Source organism: Microtus pennsylvanicus, chromosome 2, assembly GCF_037038515.1.
Source record: "Microtus pennsylvanicus isolate mMicPen1 chromosome 2, mMicPen1.hap1, whole genome shotgun sequence".
In the NCBI taxonomy this organism is placed as follows: domain Eukaryota; kingdom Metazoa; phylum Chordata; class Mammalia; order Rodentia; family Cricetidae; genus Microtus; species Microtus pennsylvanicus.
This window is the reverse complement of record NC_134580.1, coordinates 67,043,116-67,050,610: the sequence shown is the minus strand read 5'-3', so window position 1 is coordinate 67,050,610 and position 7,495 is coordinate 67,043,116. Positions and strand designations below refer to the sequence as shown.

The following is a 7,495-nucleotide window of genomic DNA, read 5'->3' as shown; positions in this document are numbered from 1 at the left end:
AAAACAGAATGCATACATAGAGATAGCAAAATAAATAAAGAGAAAATATCAGAATTATTAAAATTTAAAGTAAATCAGCAGAATGATTAAAAGCTTGGAAGAAAGCTGGGCGGTATTGGCACATGTCTTTAATCCTAGTACTCAGGAGGCAAAGGCAAGCAGATCTCTGCGAGTTTGAGGCCAGCCTGGTCTAAAAGAGCTAGTTCCAGGACAGGCTCCGAAGCTACAGAAAGAAGAAGTTTGGAAGAAGGACAGGTGGATTGGGCAGTCTGATGATGCCAGTGTGCCAGTTTAAAGAAAGAGCTACAGGGCAGGACACAACCCTGAGTAGGAGGTACCATGCCTAGTACATGTCTATGAGGAAGGTTTGACTACTCCTTTGGGATGGAATTAAGAAAACTGAGGTGACATACAGTTGTAATAGAACAGAGACTCTCAAACCGTGAATCGCAAACCCTACAGAGATCGCATATCAGATATTTCCATTACAATTCCTAACAGTAGCAAAATTACAGTTATGACGTAGTAATGAAATAATTCTATGGTTGTAAGTAACAACAACATAAGGAAGTATATTAAAGGGCCATGCCATTAGGAAGGTTGAGAACCTTTTAATAGAGTCTACAAGGAGGAACTGCCAAAAAAAAGGGGGGGGGAGTTGACAGACCCATCACCTGTTGTTATCACAGAAAAAAAAAAGAAAGCTCCTTCAAGTAGGAAGATTCTGCAAACTGTGCAGTTCCTTAGAAAAGTTAATCTATTTTGACAGATTGCTGGTCCTTTCCTGGCATTTGTCATTCGAGATCATGTTCCCTTAGTTGTCTGGTGTGCTTTCCAACTGCTTTTTCATTGACATGACCATGTATATTATTCTCCTTGTGTTTTTCATGTTAATTTGAATAGTGAATTTCAACAAACGTTCATGTTGGCTTTTTACTTGGATTTTACTGATATTCAGCTAGATGTTTCTTCCTTTGCTCATTCTGTTTTTAAGCCTTTTTTGGAAATTGTTTCAGATTCATCAGCACTCAAAGTTGGCACCAGAGTCTCCTTGTGACCTTTTACCCAAACTAAACTTAGATCCCCTGACATTAACATTATTCATATTTTCCAGTCACTGAGACATCAACATTATTCTAAACTCTACAGCTTATTCATATTTCACTCATCTTGGGTTTTTTTTCATTTATATCTATTTTTAGTCCATATTCAATTCTAGATACTCTGTCATGCTTAGCATCTCTTCTGAGTTTCACCTGACAGTATTTAATCTGACTCTTTCCATAGCTGTGAATTTTTAGAACATTTGGACATTTCAAACTTCATTGAAATACTTGAGTTTCTCTAAATTTTTTCATCATAAGTAGACTTGGGTTCTGGATTTTGCAAGGAAAACTAAGGGAAAAAACTATTTATTGGATAATATTTGAGTTCATAACAGCCATATGATGTCGTATTCATGCTAATCACATAAAAAGAATTTGGCCTAACAACCTTAAAGAGGAGAGGTGACTTCTTAGATATTATATGTCATCTGCATTCTTTCTTCCTATTTAGATCATCAATCTCTTCCCAACATGTCTATAAACTTTATGATGAATTATAATTTCTAAATATTGTCATTTGGATACTTTGAGTACAAGCAAAGGTTAATTTCAACTTCATCCCAATTTGATTGGATATTGAGGGGAAATGTATACATGGTGTCTATTTGTACTCTTGGCTCATTCTCTCACTATTAATGTAAACCTCTATCCAAACAGAACTTAGGCCTCCCTCCCTTTTATTACTCTAGTTATGCCTTTAGAATTTACATTTGTGTTTCAAGCCTATCAGTTGACTTACAAGTCTCACAGAGCTCACTGAATTATCTTGGCCGGAAAATATCTTACCAAGATCCTCATGTTCCTGTTTCACCTGGGGCCTTTAGGCTAATTACGTGTTAGTGGACATTTCAGTGTTTTGTCATGAAGCTTTAACATGCAACACTATATCTACATGAATAAATTAAAGACCTCAAATGTAGATCAAGAATCATAGAAAGAAATTTGCCTTTTTTCTCTGTAGTATAATTTCTAAAGTGGAAATTTACTCAATCATTTGGGTCAATCATTTTCTTAATTGTACTGGGTCAGAGGGCCAATGTCTCATGATGCTTAAAAATACACAACCATGAGAATTTTAGATTAGTATGACTGGCTAGACGCTGACTTCATGTGAACTAACAGAGGACAAAGTTAAAAAAAAAAAAAGAAAAGAAAAGAAAAAGTAGATGCTATTCCAAAGAGTGAGAGAAAGAACTTCAGAACAAAGAAGTGAGAGGATGTCAAAAAAGGAAATGGAGAAAGATGAGCAACACACCCATGAGAAGTTAGCCAATACCCATACATTTTACGAAGAAATAATGTCCAAAATATATATAGACCCCACTAAACTAAGCAATTCAATCAATAAGTGGGACAAATAACACACAGTTCTCAGAAGATCAAGTACAAATAAATGGCCAATAAATGCTCTTTAAAAGTTCAACATCCTTAGATATTGGGGAAATACAAATTAAAACTGCATCCAGATTTCATCCCTCCCCAGTTATAATGGCTATCATTAGAAAAACAAACAAAAAATGCTGAGAAAGAGGTGTATAGATTGTTCTAGGAACTATGGCAGCTCCTCAGAACACTAGAAAGGCAAATACCCTATGACCCAGGTATGTCGCTTCTGAGTATATACACTCCAAAGACTATAGGACAAATCTCCATCAAGATGCCTTTCCATCATACATACTGCAATACTGTTTGTTCACAATAGTTTCATGTGCTGGTTAGTTGTCAACTTGACACAAGTCAGCATTACCTGGGAAGGCAGAACCTTAGTTGAGGAATTACCTCCATCAGATTGGCCTGTGGCCATGCCTGTGAAGCTTTTTCTTGATTAGTGATTGAGGTGGGACGGCCCAGACCACTGCAGGCGTGTCTTCCCTTGGCAGGTGATCCGCACTTATAAAAGAAAGCAAGCTGAGGAAGCTGTGGAGAGCAAGCCAGGAAGCAGCATTTCTCCATGGTCTCTGCTACAGTTCCTGCCTCCAACTTCTTGCCTTGACTTCCTGCCGTGGCTTTCCCCTATGATGAACTGTAACCTGTAAGCCAAAGAAAGTCTTTCTTCCTCCAAGCTGCTTTTGTTCAATGTTTTATCACAGCAACAGAACCCAAACTAGCACACTAAATTACAGAGCTGAGCCATGGTGTCTGTTAACAGGAAATAAAAAAGAATTTGAAAACGTGTACATATAGAGAGTGGACTTTTATTTAGCCATAAAGGAAAATAAAATTAGGCAATTTAGTGGGAAATAGATGTAACTGGCCATCATGATATTAAACAAAAAAGACAGAGAAGGACAAAAGACATATATCATGTTTTTGCTCTCATTTTCAAGTGATAGAGTTCTTTAAATACACATAAATCAATATACATGTGTATAAGCATCCATGTGGGTGCATGTGTGCAGATATGTCTGTGTGAACATGTGCATATATATGCAAATATGTCTGTATATGTGTGTACATGCATATATGTATGCATGTGTGTACCTGCTTATGTATGTCTGGTTGCACTGATACTGACTATGTATCAGTGTGTATATATATATATATATATATATATATATATATATATATATATATATATATATGTGTGTGTGTGTGTGTGTGTGTGTGTGTGTGTGTGTGTGTGTGTGTATGTATATATGCACACACATATACAGACATATTTGCATGTATATATAAGAATTTATGCGTGTCTGTGTGTATGTACTTGTATGCAGGTGTGTGTGCGTTTGTGTGTATGCATGCATGTATGTATGTGCATGTACGCAAATATGTCTATGTGTGTTTTATAACTAGCAGTATTCAATTTCTGTGAGCCAAGAAAGAAACTACTCCAACTGTTCATCGTCATTCTTATCTTTTGGTTGGTTGACTGGTTGGTTGGCTTTTGGATTTTTGAGACAGTGTCTTGCTATGTAGCTCTGTCTGTACTGGAGCACATTCTGTAGACCTGCCTTGCCTCTAACTCACAGAGAATCTCCTGCCTTTGCCTCCTGAGTTCTGGGATTAAAGCCATGCCTCGCTACTGGCTTCTTTCTTATCATTTTTATGTTTCTGTTTTTGTCTTAGTGAATCCCTTTTTATTGCTATTTACTGTACATTTAGTAGTATTGTTACTTTGCTGTATTTTTTTAATTTTAGTTTTGCATATTATTCTCTACTCAAATTCCTGTCACAAAATACAAGAGAGCCGGGTTGGAAGGAAAGAAACTAACAGGAGAGGAAAGTGTGTGAGAACTATGGAGGTAACAAGGGGTGAATACAATCACAGTTTGTGATATAGTGATATAGTGTAAGAAATTGTCTATATGAGGAAGATGGTGGTAATGAGAGAATTACAGAATTTCGGAGTTACATAATTCAACCCTTGGAGTCTGCCAACAGATAAATGGATTTTAAAATAAAATTTGTTGTATATATTCAGAGTGAAGATTTATTGAGCTATAACGAAAAGTTAAATTGGCGGGTCCCGAGCAAGCAAAGGCTTCTGGGCTGAGCTCCAGACGGATGAAGAGCCGGGCGCTTTCCAGCAGATGCTCCCCAGCGCGGGCCTCAGGGCGGCCAGTCAGGCTGCCAGCGATTCCGGAGAAACAGCCAGGGCCCGGCCCGCATGCCCGGCCCTCGGCTGGGAGCACTGCCACCAGCCTTCGGGATGTCGGGCAGTCCGCGGAGGTGCGGCCACCAGCGGGATGTGATAGCATGTGACACTGGCCCCGGCGCTCTCCAGTCGGACTCCCGGCACCTGCACTGCCCACGCAGGATGAATGACGTGAATTTGAGCCCAGTGGGGATGGAACAACTGTCTTCATCCTCTGTGAGCAATGCCCTACCAGTCTCAGGAAGTCACCGGGATTTGACTGCCTCTCCCTCTCACTGTCGCCATCCCTGCTCCAGGTCTCCCAGTGGCAATTCCAAACCTGGGTCCCTCCCTGAGCTCTCTGCCTTCTGCCTTGTCTCTGATAATCCCCGTGGGCTTGGGCATTGGAGATCGAGGGGTGATGTGTGGGTTACCTGAAAGAAACTATACCCTACCTCCACAGCCTTACTCTCACCTACGGAGCAGTTACTTCAGAACTATTCTACCTGGCATTTTATCTTACATGGCTGACAGACCATCTCCTCAGTACATCCACCCCAACTCTATAAATGCTGATGGTAATACAGCGTTGTCTATCACCAACAGCCCTTCAGCACTAGATCCCGGACATCAGGTCAATGGAAATGTTAGATGAGAATTAGGTGCTGTTTCAATAGACTCTCGCTCTGTGAACGTACATGGTGCCCAAAGGCTTCATCCTAATGATGGCCATGACATGACACTGGAAACAACAATCGCTATGAAGAAGTTTCTAGGGTTAGCAGCCCAGTCTCGACAGATGGAATGGCAGAGGAGCTTACAGTGGATGGTGTTGCAGGAGATCATTCACAAATCCCCAATGGCTCCAGAAGTCATGAACCTCTCTCTGTGGATTCTGTAAGCAACAACCTGACAGCAGACACTGTAGGACACTGTAGGATTGTGATACCCATCCATGGGAGTGGTCTGGAGCTTCCTGTGGTCATGGAAACCGACCACATTGTAAATCAGAGCAATGGGATGTCTGACAGTGCTCTCAGTGACTCTATCCACACCATGAGTCACCAGCACCAACTCTGTAAACATGGACACAACCTAGGATCTGTTTCTCTCCGTGAAGTTGGTGTTAGCCTAGAGCCTGTGACTGTCTCTTCCATCATGCAGGACCTTGCTGTGGGGACAGGTCATGTAGATGAATACTCAGACAGCTTGGCTTTTGGGCCACCTTCGCTGCAAATGGAAGAATCCAATTCAAATAAAGAAAACATGGCAACCTTGTTTACAGTTTGGTGCACTCTCTGTGACTGAGCCTACCCTTCAGACTGCCCTGATCACCGGACCAGAGAATTTTGTTCCTGACACACCAATAGAAAGCAGAGCAAGGCTGTCACTCCCAAAGTAACTTGTTCTACGCACATCCACTGTGGGACAGAAGTAGGTATATGGACTGCAGAAATCATTCCTGTGAGAACTTGCTTCGGGATTCTAATTGGTCATCAGAGTCACTCCATGGAAACAGCAGAGTGGCCAGACAAGGCAGTACCATGTCTGGAAGACATACCACAATGGTGTCCTAGAATTCTGCATCATTACAACTGATGAAAATGAGTGTAACTGGATGGTGTTTGTGGGCAAAGCCAGGAACCGTGAAGAACAGAATTTGGTGGCTTATCCCTATGATGGAAAAATCTATTTCTTTGCCTCACAAGACATCCCTCCTGAAAATGAACTGCTTTTCTATTACAGCCGGGATTGTGCTCAACAGATTGGTGTTCCTGAACACCCAGATGTGCACCTCTATAACTGTGGCAAGGAGTGCAATTCCTATTCAGAGTTCAAAGCTCATCTGACCAGTCACATCCATAGCCATCTCCCTGGCAGGGCCACAGCAGCAACCACGGGCCAAGCCACAGCAAGGAAAGGAAGTAGAAGTGTTCCATGTGCCCCCAGGCTTTTAGCTCTCCTTCCAAACTCCACGTTCAGTTTATGAGTCATATGTGTGATTTTTGTAGCAAGGCTTTTAGGGATCCAAGCAACCCATGGACACACCTCAAAACACATACAGGTCATAAGGATTACGGGTGTACTTTGTGTGACAAGTCCTTGACCCAGAAGGCTCACCTAGAGTTACACATGGTCATGCACACGGGTGAAAAGAATCTCAAGTGTGATTACTGTGACAAGCTGTTTGTGCGGAGGCAGGACCTCAAGCAGTGTTTGCCCAACCACACACAAGAATCCCAGATCAAGTGTCCGAAGTGTGATAAACTGTTCTTAAGAACAAACCCCTTGAAGAAGCATCTTAATTCTCACGAAGGAAAACGAGGCTGTGCCTGTGAGAAATGTCCACAGGGCTATCTAACCAAGTACCATGTCACTCACCACCTGAAGACCTGCCAAGGGCCCACCTGAGTTCCTCAGCACAGGAGGAGGAGGAGGATTCTGAAGATGATCTCACAGACTCCATGTGAACAGAGCAGTGCTATTTACTCAGCAGACGAGCCTCTCTCCTCACATAAATAGAAGGAAACCTGCTCTGGGTGGACCATGCATCAGGAAAACACAAAACCAACACACTGCAGTGGTTTCTAATGTGGAATGCTTTCTGATCCTTCCAACCCACTGCCAAAAGTGGACTGAGTGGGGGTAACTAAAGCACTCAGTGGAGAATATCCAAAGGGATTCTTTAGGATGGACTGGGAGACAAGGCATGTGTCTGTCCTATTTTTAAGCAATGGGTGGCAAGGAAAGAGTCAGCTTTTGGTATCTGCTCTTTATTTGCATAGCAATTTGGGAGGTGCATTTAGCTTGAATC

General features: G+C 41.7%; 1 pseudogene; it reads left to right on the top strand.

Annotated features, from left to right (window-relative positions):
* Window positions 1-4,863: 4,863 nt before the first annotated feature.
* On the top strand, window positions 4,864-7,203 carry LOC142844861 (PR domain zinc finger protein 4 pseudogene; annotated as a pseudogene).
* Window positions 7,204-7,495: the final 292 nt, after the last annotated feature.